Source organism: Galleria mellonella, unplaced genomic scaffold (assembly GCF_026898425.1).
Source record: "Galleria mellonella isolate WM207_F2 unplaced genomic scaffold, CSIRO_AGI_GalMel_v1 utg133, whole genome shotgun sequence".
Classification (NCBI taxonomy): domain Eukaryota; kingdom Metazoa; phylum Arthropoda; class Insecta; order Lepidoptera; family Pyralidae; genus Galleria; species Galleria mellonella.
Window position 1 is genome coordinate 1,490,201 of NW_026441990.1, and position 26,425 is coordinate 1,516,625.

At 32.8% G+C, this 26,425-nt stretch overlaps 1 protein-coding gene across 3 annotated transcripts in view; it reads left to right on the top strand.

Annotated features, from left to right (window-relative positions):
• The window catches only part of LOC113511153 (focal adhesion kinase 1), a 181,705-nt gene that overhangs the window by 3,804 nt on the left and 151,476 nt on the right, over nt 1-26,425 (top strand). For 2 of the 3 annotated variants that reach the window (XM_052903164.1, XM_052903166.1), the window contains exon 2: nt 885-921. The gene's annotated coding sequence lies outside the window, so the exon portion shown is untranslated. Of the gene's footprint in view, nt 1-884; nt 922-12,179; nt 12,449-26,425 lie in introns of those variants that run through there. The other variant, XM_052903163.1, reaches the window with a different exon arrangement.

Sequence of the window (26,425 nt, forward strand, 5' to 3'; positions counted from 1 at the left end):
CTAACGATTATGACAACCTTTTTATAGCTATATTTAAGGGGATAGGGGTGCAATTGGGTTGTGCCCACTCTAGAATTATCTGATCCTCGCCCCAGGATCAGAAGCATAACTTACAGTTATAAGCAAAGACATCTAAAAGTACATATGCACTTTTTTGAGGGATCAGGCCTCCCTGGAAAATAATCTTAAATGTCTGGACGTTTTTGAATTGGTCAATGACGCAAAGAATTTATCATAGACAATGACAAATGTGAGGCTAAGAAAAATCATAATATGCTCCTTTACCACATTTATTATACAACAAAATCAATTTCGATTTGAATAAGAATAATAAACGAGTAGTCTGTACTTTCTGTTCCGTTTTGCCCTTTATATGCAGAACCCTAAAAAGTAAACGTTATTTGTAATCTCGTTGTTTATGAAAGCTGAGTGTCTACCATGAAAGTTTGTTCAGAATTTCGAAGCCGAACGAATGGAGGAAAACGAAAGAATTTCTATCGAAATGGTTGATACAGTTATGATCACTGGATGCTTTTTAGAATAGTATTTCTGATGATCTCCTTATACGAGCTCAATTTTTGTAAAAAGCATATTTTATTGTACGCATGAAAATGTGTTCGAAACTTTAGTAATACTTTTCATGGTAGACGGTCCATTCTTTTTTAATTTAGTGACATTTACGATTGTATAAAATGAGGAAGATAAAATAATTTCATGTTATGGACGATAATAATACCGTACGTTACGATTGCAATAAATGGACCATAAACAAAGTTGTTTCCAATGCAACTTTATTGTTTTCCTTGATGATTCCTTGTTTGCAAAATGTACAATTGCTAAATATGTGTTTATGTCATAATTTGAGTATGGATTTTTCCTTGCAGGACGAACGTCTCGATAAATCGAAGCCAGGTCCAGTTGGTGAGTACATAATGATATGTATATGATTCGTTATATTTGTATTTATGCAAATATATAACATTCCCTTATCCTCGTCTTTCAGTAGATAATATATTCTATTCTAATTTTGAAGGTTGAAATTCTAGTATGACAATGTATTTAAAGAAATGTTATACGAATGACAATAAAAGAACGCTCTTTAGAACTAGTTATTCAGGGCCGTAAAACTACAGAAAAAAATATGCAGTACGTTAAGAAAACAATTGAAAATAAATTTTCGAACACAGTTACAACACACATACGTATTTCACCAATTTGTCACAACAATTGTCCACGCTCCAATATCTATATTTACCTATATATTAAATTCCTCTGGACATTGATGGTGGAAAAAAGGTCGTCATCTATTTTGATATCGCCTATATCGGTTGGATATTTATATTCATTTCGGATTCTTTATTTCAATATTATAGTTTTAATATCGTATACAATACAATCGATATATATATATATAATATCACGTATCTTTTATTATATCATTGAAGTATAGATATTATTTTGCAAGATGCTACGTTGTTTGATTTTACGCTATGGATGTTACGTTAAAACACCTTTCCAGTCATAAAAGTACGGGAAACTTAACAGCTATAAAAAGTGAATGCAATCATAATCATAAACTAGGAGACGTCGCCGCTGCTGGCGTGGAGTGTAATTTGAGCACTTATTTTAATTTTTAAGCGACAGCTCGATGCATCACGACATTACGTGTCTGAGGGTGGCGTCCTCTGAATATCCAGAGTTTCTTGACCGTCTTCGTTATGCACGATACAATGGTACACTTAGAGATTGTGGTGTCCATATTTTGTATCGTCATTATTAATCTATTTTGTCACTGGAGAAGGTGAGTATATTTTTTTATGGGTGATAATAGAATGGTGACAATGTAAGTAGGTCAGTTAGCCGGTCGTGACGAATTCCACTAGAACTAACCACGATGGTTTCCAGTAGGATCCACGCGGAGGTCGACCTGACAGTGTATTGCAATGGGTCCGTTAGACCCCATTACTAATAATCCCTTTACCCTCCAGGTGAGTATATCGTCAATATTGAGCTCTTGCTAGCAGGAGGTATACCCTATTTTATTTTAATGGGTGAAATTGGAATGGTAACCCTGCCTGCGCTATCGACAAACGCTGATGGGGCACCAGAGTTGATAGGTGAGGGTGAAGCAGAGATCTACAAATATTAACCTATGAAGATGGTTTTATAGTCAATTGGCAAAATCGTCTAAGATGGGGCAACTGACTTCGTGCGTTACTCGTGCCCAACCAGCGTACATCAATTGCGCAGGCGGAATGCTACTATTTTATTTTTATCCATTAAAACAGTAAAAAATAGGTTCATCGTCCTATTAACGAGAATTAAAAAAAAAAAAAAAACTGTAATTTGGTCTCTTATTATAGTTTCTGTACTCGTTTCTTCGATGTTCGTTGACTGATTTATAGAATTGAAGACCAGCTAATATTAATATTTCATGTTTATTTTAATCTAAATATTGCGACTTTCGCAACATTTATCATCGTTACGTTTTGCAAATAATGTTTATAATCCTACTAATGTCATAAATATGAAAGATATATGTATTTTTTCTTTTTCGCTCAGTCGCGCTTAAAAGATTGAACAATAAACATATAGTATCCCATGTCTTAGCATATAATCTACTAATGTACCAAATTTTATACAAATCCTTTCCGCTTAAGCGTGGCTGAGTAACAAATATATGAACATCTTTATATAATGATACATGCAAACAAAGTCACGGGATACAGGTAGTATTTTTATAAATACTGTTTCTAAACACATCCTATATCTTACCTATAATAAAATTGTAACAAAATGATGTCTGTACATGGGAGATTATTATTAAAAATTATTATGAGGAATGTTATTAATAAGAACAATAGAAGCCAACACAATACTGTTTTTTTTTTACAATTTTTGTGTCTCTCTGTTTGTCTGTAGATTTGTTACGCCATCACGCAAGAACTACTGCACGAAATTAGATGCCATTCACAATATTTCTGAAGGTCTAACTTCAAAATTGATGTATGTTTTATTTTGATATGCCATAGAATAGACCACTATTTCATTGTTTTTCGACTTTTAAAATCCATGAGTACGAAGTAGCAGGCAAAAAGCTAATATATAGATGCCTTTTTTTTTTTATATTATCAAATCGTCACACAATCTTGAATATCGTTGGCACAATCAGTAGGTGTCGCCCGGGTAACCTACAAAAACCCAACACTCGAGCACGTACGCGAATCCCCTCTAGAGAATTATACCGCGTCGAGTGAGCCTTTTGTATTTAAAACTAGGCCTACCAAGTGTTTCCTCTCACGCTAAAACTTGCAGCTTGTATGTATTTCAACTTATTTTGCATACTGAGTTCGCAGTGTAACTATTGTGTTATGTGTGGTTGGAGTTCAACTGTTTAACTAGTTACAGAACTATTATTACATATGAAAATTGTATTTCAATAACAAATCCTAGCTGCTAGGAACTTTTTCAATCGTACATTTTATTTTTGGAATAATTCTCACCATCATTTCAGCTGTTATTCGCCCACTGCTGGACATAAGCCTCTCCCATAGACTGCCCAATAATTCTCATACTTACATACATATCTATCACGTCTGCTTTCTATTAGAATATGCAGAAACAATGGAACGCTAATTGCTTAGATTCAAACAGGCCTCTTTCGCTTTCTCCACATTTATCAATATTTCCATACACGCTCGCCGACTACGGATTCTTTTAATTTGGCTTTTCTTCAGTGCGTCGCCTATTTGATCGACATACGTCCGTCTAGGGCGGCCCCTACCAACATCTCTATTCGTTCATACTCGATAAATCTCTTTCGTAAATCTTCTTTTATCAATCCTTTCCAAATGGTCAAATCAACGCAACATTCCCTTTTCGATTTTTGACACTACATCGTCTTTCAGTCCACACTTCTCAATATCATTTGTCAATTAGCTCTCAAAGGGGGGAAGGGATTGTTAGTAAGGCGGCCTACCAGTCCTATTGTTAGCAAATACCCTATCAGGTCGACCTCCACGTGGTTACCTCTGGAGACCATTGTACTGAGTTACTGGCGTTCATCATGACGGGCTAATTGGCCTGCCTTTTCGTTCTCACCTGGCATCCCTCACTGGTGCCCCGCCAGTGTATACCGTTAGCGTAGGCAGTGTTGCCATTATCATCCATTAAAAAAAAACAATTCTCATATTTTAATAATATATATTTCTTTAATAATTATCAACTTTAACAAGTATTTACTAGCCAAAAGGCACGAATTATTTCCTAATATTCGTAACTGTATAGGCAATTGCAACATTATTATAAGCAATTATGAATCAGAAGAAGTAATTACATATAATGATTAATTTAGTTAAAGTAGGTAGGTATATTAATAAAAATTATATAAATCTTTTAATGTTGTTGCACCTATGGGGTGGCATATTTTTAAATAATTAACCGTTTTTAATAATATAAGAATAAAAAAAACAAGTGTCTATTAGTACCAAAGGCACTGCACAGTACAAGGTATGGGGGGGAAAGGGATTGTTAGTAATGGAGACTGAGAATCCTATTGCTAGCAATATACCCAACCAGGTGGACCTCCTCGCGTTTCTCCCTGGAAACTATCATGATTAATTCCTGATGAATTTATCATGATGGGCTAACTGGCCTGTTTTCATTCTCATCTAACACCCTTCACTGGTGCTCCGCCAGCGTATCCCGTTAGCGCAGGCGGAGTTACCGATACAATTTTCACCCATAAAAATAAAAAGTACACGGTATGCACATTGTAAATACCTATTATTATATAATGCCGTTAGTACACATACAGTTGTTTCTTTATACAATAATTTTGATTTCTTTTTAAAGTTGTTGGTAATATAAAGAAATAGGACAAAATAATATTTTTTTTGACACCCTATTAATGAATATTAACAATAATTTTAAGAAATGGGTTGCGTTAATATACTCTGTTGTCTTATTAATGTAATGAAATTATAACTACACTATGTCTGTATATGGGAGATGTTAAAGAAAAATTTATATGAAGAATCCTAATAAAATCAATACATTCCAAAGCAATAATTTTTAGAAATTTTGTCTGTCTGTATGTTTGTTCCGGTATTACGCAAAAACTAGTGCATAAAATTAGATGCGGATTTCACAGTTATGTTCCTGAAGATCTAAGTTAAATAGTGGTTTATATTTCATCTAGACACGCCATCTAGAAATAATCCATTTCATTAGTTTTTCCTTATCTGAAATCCACGCGTACGTAGTAGCGGACAAAACGCTAGTTTTAAATATAGACATTGCAATTGCATGTAATTGCGTGACAATTCATGTATCTAAATTAGCCTCAATAAAGACTAATTGATTCTGATTAAATTTCGATTGAAGTTTCTATATAAAGTATCAAAAGTTTAGACGTGTGACAGTAAACAGTAGTACAGATGGTAATTTTGGAAGATGACCTTGGTGGTGTAGTGTTTAACATACCACCTTATTTGCTAATGATCACGGATTTGATACTTGCACCTGCACAACACTAACATTTGTATACCTGTCACCTTGAACTGTCTACCTAACGTTTTCGTTTTGAACAAACTGAAAATCAAAGAGAGATTATCGTAGATTGCTCAAACACGAATTTTTAAGTGCTTTGGCAATAGCATCCGAAATGAAAACTGTATGGAATGTCCAAGGTTTCGTGTAAGGCAAACGTTCTAAGGTAATTGTATGGACATCAATTACGAAGAAGAGACAATCCACCATAATCATAAAAACTACTACCACTCTGTCAAGAGTGTACAACTAGAGAGAGAGAGAGAGAGAGAGAGAGAGAGAGAGAGAGAGAATATCCGTATTAGTCTTTTTTTTATATCCTATGTATATATTTACAAATAAAATGTTGAAGTATTTCTATCAGTTTTCTAGGATCCATTGTGGGAATAAAACTTAATTTGAAACTAACAAACGCTGTGTAATATGAAGTATGTTAAATTGTATTCATTAAATATATAGTGTCGTTCCCTCTTCTTTTCTCGTAGATGTCGTAAGAGGCGACTAAGAGAACTTAATGGTCGAGTAGCGGGCCGCTGCCGTCCTCTTAAAATATCACCAATGCCTAACTGCGGTTATTAACCCGCTTGCCAAGCGTGGCAACTACTGGCAATACCCCCAATGGCAAAGGCAGTCTATGATCGAGACTTATCTTTAGCAGTGGACAGTTAACGGCTGATAAGACGATGATGATGAAGTATATATTGTAATCGTTTATCATCTGGCTAGTCGTATACTTATCACCAGCGGGAATAAAAGAAACATACAAAGTTCACACAGACTAACAGTCAACCGTCTCATTGTGCGCAATACTCCGAAGTGATTTCATATGACATACGAAAGGCTCCCAAGAACTCTAAACATGCCAATTGTCTTATGTACCGGGTAATTAAAATCGAGATCTTACCATCGCGATCTCACGCCCATCTGTACCGGGACATTGTCATCGATTCGTCACACCGCCGCGATTGCATTCGATTCGCATGAATTAAACGCTGCATTTTATCTGTGTGTCACTGTGATTTGTTGTTTAGATGGCACGCCATGATAAATTGGCGTACACGGCTTGTGCGGAAATTTCTCTAGGTTTCCACCGCCGATGTGGGTTTTAATAGATGTCGCCAGTGCATATGTCAATTTTGTATTCTTAGTATTTAGAACAAAAAATTTAATTCACAATCGGAACTTAATGCGACTCGATTACAGGTTAATAGTATTATTCTTGATTTTTTTAAATAAGAAAATCTATTATTATAATTTAAATATCAGAACTAGTTTTGATGGAATATCTACGGGCCCAATCTGAAAGTACTTATATCTTTTCAAATAAAAAAAATTCCAAACTGATTTATAAATGACGGAACGGAATTATGAGGTAACAGATATAAAAAAAATACAATCGAATGAGAATCTCCTTTAATTGAAGTCGGTTGATTAGAAGAAAAAATTAATAATTCAGTAGTCTACTTAGACTTTAGTTGAATTTCAGTTTACACAGATATGGATTTTGCATGTACTGTGCGTTTCAATTTTAGGTATGCATGTAACACAAAAATTGCGAAAATATCCAGACTAATACAAACATATACTCTATATGGTTGTATTGTACGGGGATCGAACTCGTGACTACCGGAAGGTGAGTCGGTGTATTAGACATGTAGTGCAGCAAGATTTTATTTAATGAAAATGGAATGGAAACCTGTCTGGGCTAACGATATATGCTGGCGGGCACCAGTGATGGATGATAGGTGAGAATGAAAAGGTAGGTCAGTTAGCCCATCGTGATGGATACACCTGGAATTCAGCACAGCTGTTTCCAGAGCGACCACGTGGATGACGACTTGGCAGGGTATATTGCTAGCAATGGGATTGGTGGTTCGCATTACTGACAATCTCTTCCCCCCCTCAGCCGATGTGCCGATGTACCCTCTAAGCCGATGTGATAGTCGTTACACCAGCAAGCTTGTCTAAATGGCTTCCTACAACTTCTGGGGATGAAAAGAGGTTATAACACATTGTACACTTACATCCTCGGCATACGGCATGTGAGTCAGTCGATGACATTTTTCTATACATACAATTATTGATAAATATATTCGAATAGATATGTACATACATTGTCAGCTTCAGTACTACTGACCTACAATTAGAATAATCAACGTCATTGTGCATACAGTAAATAAATGGCGAATACTCCGAGCATAAGTTCACAGTGCCTATTGTTATGCAGGTCACACGTTTTGCTGTTAATCATTTGGAATCTAGATGCTTGTGTCTAAGTATAGTAATAAGTATGATTATTAGTATTTATGTGTCCATCCACGTGATAAATAACTAGTCAGTAAATATTAAGATTATCGGATAACAAGTGGTGACAGTTTGCCGTATATAGAGTAGCATCGTGGTCATTACATTAGATACCACGTAACGTAATACACTTCCCATTTTGACGGTAATATGTTTAATACATATTTAGTATATATGTATGCGTTCATATATGTATATAGTTTAATAATTATGTTTTTAAATTTGATAATAGGTACTTATAATATTTTTTTTATTATTTTATGCTGTTGTTCCAAACTTAATTATGCAATATTATCATACAATACATACAATTAGCTATTTAGTTTAAGGTTGTCTTGTAAAGATTGCTTTCAGCAATAATACCGCCTTACTGTACTATGCAACTGTAACGTTACACTTATTATCTTGCTTATTCCTTATATTGTATAATATAAATAAAATATACTTATTCATTCATTGATTTATACATTGGGCTTCAGTTATTCATCCATAACATCTCATTCTGTAAACCAGTTTCTAAAATTAAAATTTTATATTAAAAGTTTTCCTATAGTTTTATCTGAAGAACTATCAGTCTCCGAATTTAAAGTATTTATGAGTCAAAATCACTATCAGTTTTATACGTACTGGTCTTTGGAACATTAATATCATTGCATATTAAACTAATGCCATAATTTTCGAGATAGAGTCGCTTCGAAATCTACTTCATTATATCTCTCATTAATGATAGTAGCGTCTGTCTTTTTAAATAAACTGTACCAAAGAAATACCTAATGAAAAGCTTTTTACTGCAGGAATAAGCAAGGAGCTGCAAACTACCCGAGCAAACCACAGCAAACTTGTTGGATACGAACAAACTCGCAGACACATCTGCTATAATAAAGTCTACTACTAGATTGGTGTTTGGATAAATCCTGACAAGGCAAGATATGAGTGAAAGTTATCCAGTTAGATGACTATTTGAGATTATCGACGGCAAACAAACTTTCCATCTGTCTAATGTTAGATAAGTCCCGGCTGATGAACAAAAAAAGCTGAGTCCGTATTAAAAGATAATGGTCAAATATTTGTTCAAATGTTGGTCGATAAAGCGTTCAGTGTAACACAACAAATCTGACAACTTATCATAATAAAGTAATCGGAAATCGTTGATGACTGATAGCGTATGTATCAAGCTTCTCCAACTGCTTTTGTTGAACGAATTTAATCCTTGCTGCAATAGATATATAGATTATAATAATATCTCAATTTTAATTTTATTATAGAAATCAATTAAGGTTATTAATCGTTGGATTGTCTATTGACACTTTTAATATATTTACTACAATATCTTTTCATTTGAACAATTGTTTCAGTTGCAATTGACTATTCGATATAGGATTATATGTCGCTAACATATTTTTTGGGAGCATTGTTTCTTTTTTTTACTTGATTTGTAATGCAAGGGCATTATTTGATTCGCAAATTCTGCCCACACTTGATCTGCATTTAAATAATACATAACGTCATTACCTAGTAATATACCATGAAATAAAATTTCCAATTATTATATTTGTATATAACACCTAAAATTTTCTCCTAGTATTTTTTTGCCTGAAGTATTATAATTACGTTCTTTTACCGAAAGAATGAGACATGTAACAGAATCAGGGCCAATCGCATACTTCCCACGGCATAAAAGTGCGCGACCCGGAACGGCTTTCAGCTAAACAACGGTTGCTGTTTTGTGGCTGGATGACACTGTATAATTTGCCTCTGCGGTTAACCTGTTCATGGAATTAATTTTACTGTGAAAATAAGCCATGTTAATCATTACCGACCCTATTAATGCTGACCGCCTACATGTAGGTAGGCACTTACTGTCTTCCTACTTAACAATCATAAGATGTTTAGGATTTACAAGTAAACGTTTTTTTTTGTAAGGTACACCTTATAGTTTTTTAAGCAATTTCAAAAAGATTATATATATATATATATATATATATATATATATATATATATATATATATATATATATATATATATATATATATATATATATATATATATATATATATATAAACTTTATATTATATTTCATTCGTTACTTCTAAAACGATATTTTTTTGCATCCATCAGCCTCGGTTAGTTACAATAAAGAAATATATACGAATTTATTATATCCTCTTTTATAATATCAAAAAACATGTACATTTATATATAAATTTTAATATTTCCAATCCCAATTACAATGATATGAGTATGATTAAATTTTATACAACATAGACTATGACAGAACGTTAAACACATTGTGCAAATTGTTTTCACGGTTTTCCATCTACAAAGTAATAGGTAAATTGTTTTGAAACATTCATGTCTGGCTGAGGTAACTCGAGCAGTAGTAGTATTCTGTAAAATCAAACTCGAATCTCACTAGTGGATCCGGGAGTGAGTTAGTATTCTTTAAACAAGTAAGTCGTTGTCACGACAACGGTTCTGGCATGAAATGGGCCACACTTTCCTTTCTCGTGGGGGTCGTATGAGGCGACCAAGGGAGTTTAAAGGCCAAGGTATGGGCAAAAACGTCCCTCTTAAAACATTATGAAAAGCCTAACTGCGGTTGCCAACCCGCCTGCCAAACGTAGTAACTATTGGCAAAACCCCTCAAGAAGGAGCTCTATGTTTAGCAGTGGACAGACGCTTTAATTAATGTGGCGTCGTACTGAACTGGGATAAGTGTGCTACCCTCCTCAGGTACTGACTACTTAAAACAGAAAGAAAGAAATGAATATGTCTATAATCAAAAGAGCAAAAGTCTACGCCTAATTCACAGAAGATCTGGTTAGGAGCTATGTGCGTTCCATCATCATTCCTAAAGCTTACAGAATATAAAAATTACTAGAAACGAAAATTTAGGTGAAGTGAATCGTGAAGTAGAGTGCGAACCTTTACAGAATAGTATAGCAGTACCTATCATGTTTGATGAAACAGGATCGCCGCGATTGGATGACGCTGAGGAACGTACCGCCGAGTATATTGGCTGTCTGGTATCCGAGCTTGAGAGTTAGAATTCCTGAAGTTATTAACTCGTATTAACTGTTAACAAACTTTATGATTTATGTACTAGGGTAAAAGTAGTCAAATAGGCTATGGACAAACTTGGAAATGATAGAAATCAAATGAATGTATTTTCTGGGAGAATAAATCATCTATATAAGAATAGATGCAATGTAATAGATAAATGTTATTTGCAATGAACATTTGACCCAGATGACGCAATGTATTTTTAATTGAATATATTTGTAATTTAAAAGTGCGTCATTTCACCAACAAACAATAATGTATAGATTAGCGAAAACATGTAATTAACAATTGTATTTAATTGGTTAAATAAAACAAATAAATATGTGTAAATAACAATTTCATTATTCGAATTTTTTTTTTATTAAACAATAGATATAGCAAATATTTTTCTCATTTGAAGCTGATATCTTTTTCGCTAGCATTCTTTAGGAATTCTCTTTATTACACAAAAAGCAATTATTCTAAAAGATGATAAATCATATTCTCATTTCTATTACGAAAGAAATTATTCGATAAATCATTCATATAAGAACATTTAAACCGTCACTAGGATGGAAAACTATTTTTTGATTTTACGTACCTTTTCGTCAAATGTTAATTTTAATCTTTTCGGCGGTAGTCACTTACCATCAGGTGAGCCGCATGCTCGTTTGCCCCCTGTGTTGTAAAAAAAATTCTATTCTAACCTGTTATTCTTTATAAATAAACCAGTTTTCTCTCTAAATAAAACAGTTTTTCGAAATAATGATTAATTTTTTTTGTTTTTCTTTGATTCCAATATTTTCTTACAATGTTTTGGATTATAAAATAATTTATCAATACATTTTAATTCGTTTCACCTGACATATTTTATAACCCCATAGCGTTTAAATCGTACAAAATATGGATTAAAAGAATTTTATAATGATCTCTTGGATCTGTTTATTGCTAACGACTCATAAATAATCTTGCCATTGCCGTCGCCGAAACTTTTTTATTTTTCGACTTCTTATCGTTTAATATTTTTTTTCGTAATATATTCGCCTGGTGATAGAACTGGCGAAAATTCGCTACGGCTGTAGCGTAGGTTACGTGACGGAAGCGGAGGCGGAAAGATCTCTTGTCCTGTTCCAGGAGCATCGATTGCCGTTTTTCAGCGTTTGTGTACGAAAAGCGGCTTTCTGCTTTGGTGTTTAGGGTTGTGGTCGGATGGGAGGTTCCCAGAGATGTGTTGTTAGGTTTTCAAAGTGTGTGAGGGATAGCACGCGGCCGGCCGGCACCCGCAGTGCCACGCCGGCGGCCGGCGAAACCGCCCGTCGAAAACAGTTACCGCTAGCGAATGTTCCGGAATCAGTTCGTTCGATAACAGTCGGGGCATTGCGGTAGGTTTCGCTCCGTATGCCGAACCTGCCCATAAATATTCGATATATAAAAAAAATCAGTGATGATAGAATTTTTATACTAAAAATAATAAATAGACCCCTAGTGCTAGTGATACAGTTTTGTATTCAAGTCTAGTGCTTTTGTTTTAATGAAGTGAAATTGCGTATTGGTTTGTATTTGTTAGAAACAACTGTGAATTGCAACATAGCAATAATGATGGTTTATATTTCCACAAAATACGGATGAATGTACATTCATTGTTTAGCTGAATCGTTCGCAAAGTCGGTATCAAGTGTATGGGATTTCGTAATGACGTCGCAGATTTGCGGTGCTTTTGAAATATTGTGCTTTGCTACCGTTTTATTATGTACATCACTAATGATGATACAACTGTAAATATAAAATCGTGTGTATTTTGCAATGTGAGGACATTTATACTAAAAATTATAATAGTTTGCAACATTTTATTCGTTAGATAACATTCACCAACGGAAACTGTGGGTGTCGATTGCGATATAAATAATTATTTGAGGTTGCAAACAAGCAAATTATTATTTGTCTCTCCATATATTATTTTACAGTCTGGTTTAAATTATTTTTGTATATTTAGTATCTAGTCAACAGTTCAAACAATGGGTCGATTCAGAAATGTTACTCTCTATCCCCAAAAATATTGAATGAATTTAAAATTCATAAATTTAGAAGAAAGAAAATAATAATAACACTTCAGATAATAGTAAGATTAATTCTGAAATTATTTTCTCTAAAATCATCACTTTATTGAAGTTTTAATGATATATCTTAGAAGAATATAAAGTACCTAATCTGTAAATATATCGGAAATTTGTTGGAATCCAATAATATTGAAACAATCTAATTGTTTCAATATTGTTCGATATGTACATATAATATATATGTATTATACATCAGTGTCTATGTATTAATCTATAATCATAAAAAATCACGAGTCAGCTATAATTGAATAATTTTAAACTTATTTTTTATGTTGAAATTGTATTTTTAATAGGTTTTAATCAGGCGTTCAAAATATTGCTTTCCTCTTTTGTTTTTCAATTTTCAATCAAAATATATTACATTACAGGTGAAGGAATTAGTATCTATTTATGTTGGAACTTTAAATATTATATTTATTAAATAAATAAGTTTATGCTGATATATACCATATATGATAATAATTAATAAGTTATTCAACAATGCCTATGAAGTTGTGAAATACTTATATTACTGAAATTATTAATAGGTATGCAAAATACCAACCGTTGTATTTTATTTTCCGTCGGCATTTGAACCGATGCTGAGGATCATTAAACATAATCAACTTTTTGTTATAAATTGACTTCAGACAAATATTTTGCAAATCTTACGATTAATGATGATGATAAAAAATGTAGTCTTATAAAAAAGGTCTGTAAAAATCCATAACCACGCCCATGGTCCATAGTGAGTTGCTTGCAGTTGATACATCGATGGAATATGTTTTAAACAGTTTAGGTACGTTTACTTTAAAATCGCCAAAGAGTGTAATCAGTATTAATTCTAGTTGACTTCAAGTCAAAAGTGTTGAATTCGCCAGTATTTTTTTAACATGTTACGCGACACCTTCACTTTTTAATAAAATAGGTTTACTCCCATTTCGATCCCATATGATTTTTTTTTTCAGGATTTAAGTATTTGGATATGACTATTTCACTATAGGAAGATTATTCAAAAAGCTGATACTATGTCTATACATTGTCTATACCATGTTATTCTATAATAATATTTAAAAATAACCAGAGCTGAAATTCTTTTTAACTTTTTAAGTGCCTATATCTATTTATAAAAACATGAAATCTTTGCAAAATTTTTGCGCATACTTTAAAAATCTTGATCAATTTTTCTTTGGAAAAATATGTAAGTTTTGAGGCTTTTCTATTATTTGTCGTTTAGTGTTGTAGAGAATAAGTCGAGAAAAAAATTTAACTGACACATCTACATTGATGATAATGAAGCTAAAGTTAAATCAATTTGAGTGATCGTAGTTAATGAAAAATGACTTGCTTTCTTTTAATCATCAATTTTCATGCCAATTATTAGCTCTCAAAAGTTGTAAAGCAATCATATATTATTACGAACATATGAAGAGTGTAATGTGAATCATAATAATGCAATGATTACAATAAATATAACGGCCGCATTATTTCGTATAAACGTAATGTTGTTATTTATATACTCAATGTAATTCAGCCCAGCGACATCTCGACTCCTTATAAATGTTTTGTTATTTTTAATCCTAAACTTAATGGAAGGAAAACAAATTAAGTGTTATACCCTGCAGCTTTGGCTTGTTATTTATCAAAAGGTGAATATGTTATTTTTATTTCTTTGGAAAAGAAAACAAATTCAAGTATAAGGTGACTTCTATGTTATTATTATTTCATTTCAATCATATCGTTGTTTACGTTATTCACGTATGTGATAAGTACGTGAACATTTATTTTTCATGACAGAAAAACTTTAATAGACTGTCGTATTAGGCATTTCTAAAGATAATCTCATGTCTCACATCAAAGTTCGATTTTTAAGTGATTCCCTTAAAGAAGCAGTTCTTGATCCTCCTCTATTTTTTTTGTGTGTATGTATATTACCCGATAACTATATGAATCCTGAATCAATTTTGGTGATTATTTTTGCAATTTATAGAATTTACTCTCGTGTTGGTCCTGTATTTATTTTTTTTTGCAGAGCAAAATCTTGCTTATAGTATCCTCATTTTTACATTTGATATGTATGTCCGCATTTTAAATTCATGTATATTTATAGATTCTAAAATAAAAGTGAGATTAATAATAGTCAATATAAATTTCACAATAGAAGTAACTTGTTTTAGGGATATAGTATCTACTTCAGTTGTATAATTGTCTGTCTTACTCACCGTTAAATGTACAAAAAAGACAGGTGTATCAAATGTCTCATACACGCGTAACCCTCGTCAGATCAGCCAATTAATTAACAAAATACCTAACCGAACACCGTACTCAATACAATACCAATCCAATTACAACATCGATCTTTGAGGTCGTACATTGAACTTTATATACAATTTGAATTTGCTAATTATTGCCATCAGAGACCTGGAGAGAAGTCCTTATTATTTTATTTTAAGTGACCTTCAATACGAGATTCTCAATTCGCTAGGTCTTTATTTGTGATAGTTTAAGTGATTAGTTTGCTTAATTTTGAATTCATTTTGTTTTTTTTTTGCAGTTGCGTTTACTCCTGTAATGGTTTCATAATTTTTCTACTGATTAAACTTATCATCTTTCTTCTAGGAACTAAAATTTACTTTCTAATTTTCAACGGTTGTATTATTTTTTATGTGTTACCTCATATCTCCGTCAGTTTTACATCGATTTAGAACTTATTTCTTTTTATTTAAAAGACTTATACTTTCAGATTGGTTTCATAGAAATTGAATCAAAATTTGGTTCAGTAGGTTAGTTTTTAAATCATAATAACTGGTTTTGCAATTGAAGTCGGTGTTTTTTTTTCGTGGAACAATCTTATTTCGTTATAATACGTACATTCTAGATTCAACTCGTTGTTTATCACCGTGTGTAATTAATTACGATTGAAATACTTTGTATGTGTATTCAAATTTGAAAATTTTATCATTATTCCCGCATTAACGTGGTGATTACTGCAATAAAATCCTTCTTCGTTTCTTTGGAGGTGTATTTCGTTTATTTTGATCAGATGTTTTTATTGACATTACTAACTTGTTAATTAGTTACAATTAGGAAATAAAATACGTATACAAACTGAATAAATGTTATTGTTTAAGGAAATTATATTGTTTTAAAAACTTTGTAATGTCTAAAGTTCTTGTTTTGTTTGTCTTAATACAATGCAATCTTTTAAGTTATCTGTTATAATAACATTTATTTACATATACATATTTTCTTTGGTTTTTATTATTATTGATTCAGATTTTATCTACTCTTAAATATAAGCCTCTTTGTAGTCTGCCAGAAGGACCTGCCTTTTTTGTATTGTTTTTAATTTCTGTAAGTTTACTACTTTCCGTGTAGTGAGTGAAGTCCAATACTATTGTAGTATTTAAAGATTGAAAAATACAGGGTTTGTTTCAAAATATTATAAAAAGTCTTTGTATATTTAACCTGAACAAATTACGAAGCCATAAGTTCTTAAGACAAAGGCATCTCGATTGTAAGCTTGTATTTCCTATTGAATACGTAATTCGAATAGACTGTAGGATAAAATACGATATCTAATTAACTTGTTTTGACCTATGTGTGAACCGTAATGTGTCACAAGCCATTACCATTATAGGTTAGGGCGTCTAAATATAGAATTTGCGATATAGCTACCGTAATGTCACCTAGATTACTTTGTATTATATTTACTGAGAACATTGCGGCTTCTATACTAGCGTTTATTCACGACTTCGTTCGCATAACTGGGATATGTTATTATTTAGAAACAATTAGATTGTTCGCTAAGTTATTTACTGGTCTTTTTTTTTCTCATAGGAATGAGACATTAAATTGCAGTAAAAATATCCTCTATATTAAACCAGTTGTTAGGTTAACTTTACACTAAATTTTCTCGAAATATGTTCAGTGCATGATCCAGTTACAAAATTCTAAATTTAAAAATTATTAACTTAAACAAATATAGTTTTAAATTAAGTAACTAAAGCTCTAGGTGAAAAAATATCATTGGGGAGCAAGCTAGATTTTAAACCATGGCTGTAAATACATATAATCGAAGTAATGTTTACTCAATTCTCAATTCAAAAGACAAACTTTTTAATTGCATAATAAAAATCGTTACCTGTTACAATGTTGCTTAGTAACAAACGATATGAATTGTATACATAGCAACATGTTGTCATTTGAAAAATAGAATAAGGGGCTTTTTGAATATCTCCCGATGAACATATGGGTCGTCTCATTACACAAATTGAGTTAACATCTGATAACGAACAAAGTATGTGACTAACTCAACCCCCACAGGGATCAGTGTTATTGAACTGTATCGGTCGTTTCATAAGGTTGATCGTAAAATGTTTGTACATATACTTACGTCATTGTTAAAACTCTTAACGGGCCAAAAGTATTTTAAGCGACTCCAAGAGTAGTCACTCAATTCATCTTTTTTGTGTGAATGTGTTACGCGAGATCTTCGTCAATTCTCATTTTAATAATTCTTTTTGCAATTTATATTATATTTTATAATTATATTTTTTGTTGTTACTGATAGATAACGCCATATAATTAAGTCCGCCTTTTCAACCGACATCAAAAAGAAATAGGTTTATTAAAAATAAAAAATCAGTTTTTTTGTATTTGAAAATTCATAACTCATAACACTGATTTTTAAAATTTGTTTTGTTTTTTCTGAAAAGATATACTTAAGAGTAGATTAGTCCCATAGAAATTTTATCAAATCGGTTTAGTAGTTTAGTTTTTATATCAAAATAACTATTATTCTATTTTAAAAGAAATCTGAACGAAAACTCAAATGTTAATTTATTTAAAGTCGTTAATTTATTTAATTACTAGTGGAACCCGCGATCTTATACTCCTGATCAGTATGTAAAATACTTCATGCAAAATTTCCTTACGATATATTGAGCCGTTAAGGCGACGAGAGATCATAATCGAAAGATTGAACTCACTTGTATATTATAAACATACAATTCAAAATTACACGTTTACAACAACACTTTAAAATACCTATCAGGTCACTGCCATTGTTCTATTTGTGTACGATTTTTGATCGTCTAATATTAGCACCTCTTGACTATGAGTAATGACCCTAACGTGCTCCTTATTAGACGGAGCACGGTTTATCGTCAATTACACGCTATCTAGTTCGAACAAAATGCTTGTAAAGGTGCGGTCACACGGGGCGCGATTTATATAGAATGCTAATTTATTTAATAAATTTAATGATATTACCCTACATTACCAAAGAATAGTTAACAGTTTTGCAGATAGAACGTACCATCGCGTGCATATCGTGAACTTTGATTTAAACTCTGGATGAAGTTTCCCCTTGGTTAAACATAGCTGGGTAAAATAAATTGAATGCAGTATGAAATGAATTAACCCGGCGTAATTACTAGATTCCAATCATTAGATAGATTAATTCTATTTAATGACCGCTACTGGAATGGAAAACGATTAATGAATGAACGAATGAAATGAATGAATACAGGGTAAAATTGAAAACAATAGTGTCCTTTTAAGAAAACATTCTAGTAGTGAAACTAAACATTTTTTTCCAAACATGGGTTGAAAAATTATTAAAAAAAAAAAAAGAAACCTTTAGGTACGAGTATATAAAAACACTCGTATACAGCGTGTTCAGCTGTCAACTTAGTAGATTTAGTACAAGAGCTTAAACTTTTATTGTCGTTTTCTCTATTCTCACTAACACAGCGTATTTATTGTGTAAGTAGAGAGGTTCAAAACTTATTGTATAAAAAGTAATTATATGTAATTACACCACAATTATATTTAATTTACCCACAAATATAAAGATTTAATCGTAAGTATGTCTTAATTACAGAAGATTTAAGAGATAATATAACGAGAAAAGGAATTAATACTTAAATGACTGCAAACAGAAGTAAATAGAAGAGAAAACATTCATTAACCCGAGATTAAAGATATCTTGTTTGAAAGAACTTTCTCAACCGACGTCAAAAAGGAGGTTTTTATATCAGTTTTTTTTTAATTTGCTTGTTACCTTATAACTCCGTCAGTTCTAAACCGATTTGGAAGTGTTTTTTTTTATCTGAAAGAATATACTTACAAATTGGTTCAATAAAAATTTTATCAAAATCGGTTTAGTTTTTAGATGAAAATAACAATTGAAATCGGTAATTTTTTGTGGGACGCAATTTTTAATTATACACTGTCTAAATGTATTGAAATTTAATAAATAAATATATTTAAATGCAATACAAAATCTTTAAATATATAAAATATGATTGTATAAATTATTCACTGGTAATAATATAAACGTAAAACAATACAGACAACAATGGATTAATCCGATTTTCGTACAGCGTTTCAGAAATGTTGACGTTGACAGCCGAGTAAGATTAACAAACAAGAATATAAACAGAATAATAAACAAGGTTACGAAGCTAAATTAGCCGTGTAATTAATTGGTGAGGGGACTAGCGACCCCATTGATAACAAATTATCCTGTCAGGTTAACCCCCACCCAGTATCATCACCATTCATGTGAAACCATGATGGTCAATGCTGATGAATTCGACAAGGCAAGCCAAATGACCTAACTTCATTCTCACGGGGGGAAAGGGATTGCTAGTAATGGGGATTAGCAACCCTATTACTAGCAATATACCTTATCAGGTCGACCTCTTCGCGGTTTCCCCTGGAAACCATAGTGATTGATTCATTGATGAATTTGTCACGATGGGCTAACTGACCTGCTCCATCTTTACTTATCTTCCTCTACTGGTGCTCCGCTAGTGTATACCAATAGCGCAGGCGGAGTTACCATTCCATTATCATCCATTAAAAAATTTCATTCTCACCTATCTAGTACTCCATCAATGTATGTAAGTCACTATTGCATGCGGTATTATTGTTCTATTTCATTAAAAAAAAAAAATGCTTCTGACTACTACACCTGCGATTATAGTCATGAACATATTTATTTTTATTGAATTTAACTCGAGCTTGAATAAACTAAAATTATATGTAGTTATAAAGTAAGGATGGCCGCATGCTATGCTTTGCTATGTTATATAACTCCTATGATGGTGCATGTGATGCAGCCCAGTTGTGTATGTACCCTAAACGTAGTATAAATTGTAATGGCGGTCGATGAATCATTCATACAGCGAGCCAGCTGCAGGGTCGCGTAGGTGCGTTAGGCGTTCAATGTTAGTTGAATATTATAATTTTATAGTCAACGCATTGTCTATTATACTTGGAGCGGTGTTGCACGGTGCATGCGACAAGTCACTAAACAGAAGAATACTGAACCTGATTTCATGGATGTAACAAAACATTTATTTATGACTAGTTTTTACCGCATCGGTGGTGTTAATTTACTCTTGAAAATAATATAATTAACTTTTGTAATATTGTCGGGGATTAGACACATGGCACATTATAAATTGTAAATAATTATGCCAATAGTTATTGTATGATTGAAGACAGAGGCAGAGAATGAGGCGCCAGATGTAGTATGTAATTGAAAATCGAAATTTTCATTAGATATATCCACTGAAGCTGATAGCTAAACTGAAAAGAGCATTATTAGCATTACTACGGCGGTGACGTAAAAGGCGCGAGATCAATATCTGATTCTATTCTTATTTTTCAATCACATAATAATTATTGAAATGTTTTTATATTTTAATAATATTTAAAAAGAATTTGATCTTGAAATAAAATATCAACCAAAAATATCACACAATTTAGTTCTTTTACAGTAAAAATTGCGAAAATGTTAGCTGTCACCCGCACCTTGCTACAACGTATACAGTGCAATTTACTTAAAATTTCATACCGGTATAAAATCTTTAAACTTAGAACTGTTCTATGGTTATAGAATGACGTGACATTATTTCTGTTTTTGTAACTTATGTTCATTTTTATATATTTATTTATATATAACGAAAATGTAATATTTTTATATACATCAAATGTGGAGATTCTCTCCATTCATTCTATAGGTCAAGTAAAATATATTTCGTGTTAAAATTTAAACACAAACAGACTTGTGCTTGTAACCCAAACATTTTGTTTGTTTATAAGTAGAAGTAATTTATTTCTGGAACTATTGAACCGATTCTAAAGCTACTATATCTGTATATTATATATAGGCTGTATTTCCCACTTGAACAGGGACTGAAAATGCGAGAAACTGTATCTTTACTAATATTACGAGTAAAATCTTTATTAAAAAAGAAAACATTAGGTGTCATATCGCATAGTTAAAGATATGGCCTGGAATAGAGCTGGCTGGAAGAGAATACATTAATTAGTTGCCCCGACAAGAGAAAGCTCTTAAATAAAATTAAAAAAAAAAAAACAAGTCAATAAATACACCTTATTATATTATAAACCTAAAGTGACTATTTTTGTTACCCCTTCGCACCATCGAATGATTCAATCAATTGTACATTGTTGTTCATTACACATTACGTATATATTTTTTTTACTTTGGTTAATCATATCTCTGGTAATTTTTTTTATATGTATCCCGTACATTATGGCTTAATAAATAAATCAGTATGTGTTTACCAATAAAGTCAAGGATAATGTACATAAATGTGCGTAAAGGAAAAAATGTTTAATAACTATACGAGGTCTGTCCGGAAAGTTCGTATAAAAGTGTTCTGGAATGCGAGAAAGAGGAGTGGGGAGGCCAGGTAAGCGCAGGACCCCTTCCTTATGTCCCTAACAATGCTTCAGTTCTGGTCTGACCGCCGTGCGGTGTGAACTGGCTTGTCACGCCATCTGTGAAGTTACCTCTTAACGAAACCCCGTCGGCATGGAGCCCGCTTCCGTTGAAGAGCAGCGCGTCGTAATCAAGTTTCTCTCGAAACTCGGCAAGAATGGCCGTGAAATTGATGTCGAATTAAAATCCCAAAGCAAAGAGTGGAAGACATCCGGGGAACCACGAACAAAAAAATCAAGAAAATCCCGCTCAAATGTCAAGACAATGTTGATTGTTTTTTTCGATGTTCGGGGGATTGTCCATCAAGAATTCGTCCCTCCAGGCCAGACAGTTGATGGAAAATTCTACGTCGATGTGCTCAGACGCCTCAAAGCTCGTGTGGCACGAGTTCGTCCAGAATTGGCGCGAGAGGGGCGTTGGATTCTTCACCACGACAATGCCCCTGCCCACACCTCTCTTGTTGTCCGTGAGTTTTTGAGTAAAAATTCCATTACGGTGACCGAACACCCCCCTATTCGCCGGATTTGGCCCCGTGTGACTTCTTCTTGTTCCCAAAAACCAAATTGGTACTTCGGGGGCGGCATTTGGGGGACATAAATGAGATAAAAAAAGCTACGACGGGGCAGCTGAGAAACCTACAACCAGAGGACTTTCAAGGAGCCTTCTCACAGTGGAAACGGCGTTGGCACAAGTGCATTATGTCACAGGGGGAGTACTTTGAAGGGGATAAAATTGATTTACCTGAATAATTGTAAAATAAAATTTTTAAAAAACTTTTATACGTACTTTCCGGACAAACCTCGTATACTTACTTACCTTTTCCCTTATGTACATTAGTTTATTGTGATAATTATATGTTGAAACTCATTACGTTTCCCCCTTTTAGTGTAGGCAGTGAGTATATACTCATAATACTTTCTATTTCGTATTAACCGACTTCAAAAAGGAGGATTCTGTATTTCACTGTATTTATAGCCAAGCAATATGTACTTGCGGACACGGGATTAAAATATTTTCCATCTAATATGTCTTCGAAGGTATTTGGAATATGTGAACGCATGTGTTCTCGATTAAAGTCACTTTTTTGCGGAATAAAATGTACCTTTCTTTTTATCATTAAAACTATATGTGGTAGGAAAGGGGATTGTTAGTAATGTGGTATAAAAACAACATAGCCTACTTTTTATCCTGGCCACGTGTACGAATTCGCGGGTAGTTACTCACTACATAGTATAAAACAAAGTCGCTGTCTGTCCGTCCCTATGTATGCTTAAATCTTCAAAACTACGCAACGGATTTTGAAGCGGTTTTCTTTAATACATAGAGTGATTTAAAAGGAAGGTTTATATGTATAATACATGCATAATATTGTAGAGAAACACTGACAAATTTAGAGGTTTCTAATGTGATGTCGTAAATCAAAATTTTTTTTGCGCTTACATTGCAAACGCTGGCTGAACACCACGAGATAAATCAAAATAATGTACTACAGTATTGTACACCTTAAAAAGGTCAACAAAAAAGTCCGCGATGGTATATGTCTATTTCTTAAGGATAACCCACAATAACCATTTTATCCTTTACATTTTACGGGAAAAAATGGCTTATTTACGAAGTGATTTTAAGCAATATAGCATTAATTTTTATCCAATTAAGTACTTGAAATACATTGTCCATTTAATATAGACCAATTATTACAGTATATAATTTAAATGAATATTTTCGAAGATATTACAGATTTAAAATGCAGGGACATAGCGGTGCGGCATTGCACCCGTGCGAAGCCGGGGCGGGTCGCTAGTTTTTAATATAAAATACACACAGGACCTTAATTACTGCAACAAACTTATTCACAGATAATTATAATTTCCTTCCTTCCTTAGTGCTTATATGAACAGAATAATAGTTTCTGTTATTCTGAACAAATACTGCATATCTATTATATAATATTGTAATAAATGTTCACCAGAGGGAGACTTTGTACAAAAGTCGATTGCTTGGGTACTTCTATCCCATTCGTGTTTCAACCGTGAAGCAGTTGTGTTTGCATGGCTGTGTTTCGGTTTGATGGGTGGGATATGGCGTGAATTTACTGGGTCCTCTGTATCCAATAACACCTAAGTCCTCAGGAATGGCAACGCATGGGGGCTATCATGGGCGAAACAGTATACTCTGTTATGTCCATGGTACTGCTCTCGTCTATAGGGACGGTTACCACTTTACATCAGGTTGTATAAAAAAAAATGTGACAGTTTGTTTGTTACCTCATAGGGCCTTAACACTCGAACCGCGGACCGGTCATTGTGACCGGTGTTTTTAATTTATTACTTAATATCTCCGAAATTTGTTGTTATAGATATTTGTGACATTTCATATACTACTTTTTACTGCATGACGCGAAAAAATTACAATTAAAAATATATTATAATTATCACTTTATGGTTTGTATCCCTAGAAATGCGGAAACAAATTTCGAAGAGATTAAGTAATGAATTTAAAACACCGGTCGCAATGACCGGCCCGCGGTTCGAGTGTTAACAGTATAACCAATCAATATTGAATTTAGTCTACATGGCATGGCATGGCATATATAGGCTGCTTTTTATCTCAGTCGGTAAATATGTTCCGTACTTGCTAGTAATATATAACAATAAAAACATATTATAGGTATATTATTATTCTTTCTTTGTATTAAGAGCATTATTCTCAATAACTGAGGCACATTTGAAAAATATTTTTTAAGTAAATATATCATTACATCGGCTATTAACTGTCCTCTGGTGAACATAGCCTCCTCCATAAGGGCGGTTCTGTCAGTAGTCGCTGCGCTTGGTAGGCGAGTTGGCAACCGCAGTTTGGTTTTTCATCATCACTCCTCCGTAAGATCCGTTAATCGCTTCTTACGACACCCACGGGAAATGAAGAGGTGCCCTATTTTATGCCGCGATCTACACGGTTAGGGTAAATACTAAATATATACACAGGATAAATTCAAAACATTGTTTATGTTAATCAGTATAGGACTAACGCACAGTATTTTGATAAAAAAATTAATTGAAAACGGTACCTACATTAGTGGGAACCCTTTAAATAATTATTAAATTAACGAAGTAAACACGACAATTCGAATTTTGAACTTCCTCGTTATTGTCGCATAGAAAATACTTTCTTTATATCCACAGACTACAAAACCATTTACTTTTTAATCTCATTCAAATATCGAATTGCAAATACGATAATGAAAATCGATTTTTTTTACGATTGTAATTATCAGGTGAGAGAAAGTGGTTATTCAGTAATTGATTTCATATAAACACGTGTTCGATTGAGAAAGTGTTTTTTTATTTGGAGAGTAGGCACAATTGGCTCGATGTGATTTATTTATTTATTTATTTATATATAAATTTCAGTTTCTCAAAACATGTACTAAGCCCTAAGTTTATGTTACAAACTTAAAAATTTTAAACAACATAATGTATTTAATTTGTCATTAGAAATGTCAATTGAGCAAAGAAATAGGCTGATGAGTAGGAGTAAATTGAGCATTTATTAAAGATTACTTATGGAATATGAAATACCAAACAAGTTGACGGTTCATCTGATGGAAGTTGCTCCGTTGCCTATGGATATAAAAAAGCAACATGGATAATCAGAATATGCTGTAAGGCTCATGGTATTTCTCATTCGTTACCATATTGCAATTACTATGTTTCCTGTAAAGTTAATGTTATTTCTCACTCTTCAAAAGGAAGAATATTTACGCAAGCACAACTGCATTGATTGCTCTGATATTGAAATAGAATATGTTTTTTGAATTTGATTGAATAGACTCTTTTAATGAATGTTAATGGAGTAGTAACCTCATTTTTGCTATTTTTTTTGAATGGATGATAATAGAATGGTAGCCCCGCCTGCGCTATTGGTATACGCTGGCGAGGCACCAGTGAGGGATGATAGGTGAGGATGAAAAGACAGGCCAGTTAGCCCATCGTGATAAATACACTTAGAATTCAGCACGATAGTTTCCAGGGGGGACCACGGTGAGGTCTACCTGTAAGGGTATATTGTTAGCAATGGGACTGATAATTCGCATTACTAACAATCCCTTCCCCCCCCCCCCCCCCTTTATCAGAGGTTGACGTCTTTATGAATAAGGGATTAAATGTATTGTTGTGGTAAAAATATTATATTAATAATTAATACAGCTCAGACAATGTTATCAATAAAAGGCACACATTTTACATTGTACAGTGTCCAAGTAATATGCTTTTTTTTAACCACCAATCACAAGTAGGTACTATACACAATCTATACCACAAAAAAAGAACAATTAAACTTTTTTTTTATAAAGCAGTTCCTATATTAAACATGCATTTACAGTATATCTTAGAAACTTAGATGAGTTCACTTTGATTAGCATACTTCGTTGCATACTAATCAATACGCGTGCTAATACTTCTAAATAGCAAATCGTAAAATTCTACATTGAACAAGAAAGTAAAAACTAGGTATAAACATATAATAAAAATGTCCTACCGACTATCATATTGTTTCTAAAATAAAATAAATATTATTTTTTATTAAATATAATATAATAAATCTTAGATTCAAACTTTAAAACATATAATCGATGGAAATGATAAAATTATGTTATTTGCCGGAATCTAGA